Here is a 363-nt window from a genome sequence, read left to right as displayed (position 1 = left end):
TTTAAGGCCTTGCAAGACTGTGTGCGCCCCCCCCCCCGATTAGTAGTATCTCCTTGGATCTATTTGTCATGCATCTGTTGATGCACGATAAAGTACAGTTAGCCTTGCTGATGATTTCATCACGCTGATGACTCATGTTCACCTTGGAGTCCACGATGACTCCGAGATCCCTTTTCGCTTCTGTGCTGTTGAGAGGGTCACTTCCTAGCCAGTCGATGCGCTGGATATTTTTGCACCCTAGGTGCAGCACTCTGCACTTGTCCTTGCTGTATGGCACCCTCTTGTGTACTACCCACTTTTCCAACCTGTGCAGGTCCGCCTACAATCATTCCCTACCCTCCAGCGTGTGCACTTCACCCCACA

The sequence above is a fragment of the Gavialis gangeticus genome, unplaced genomic scaffold (genome assembly GCF_001723915.1).
Source record: "Gavialis gangeticus isolate Ggan-Ray unplaced genomic scaffold, GavGan_comp1, whole genome shotgun sequence".
Lineage (NCBI taxonomy): Eukaryota > Metazoa > Chordata > Crocodylia > Gavialidae > Gavialis > Gavialis gangeticus.
Note: the sequence above shows the minus strand (reverse complement) of the source record.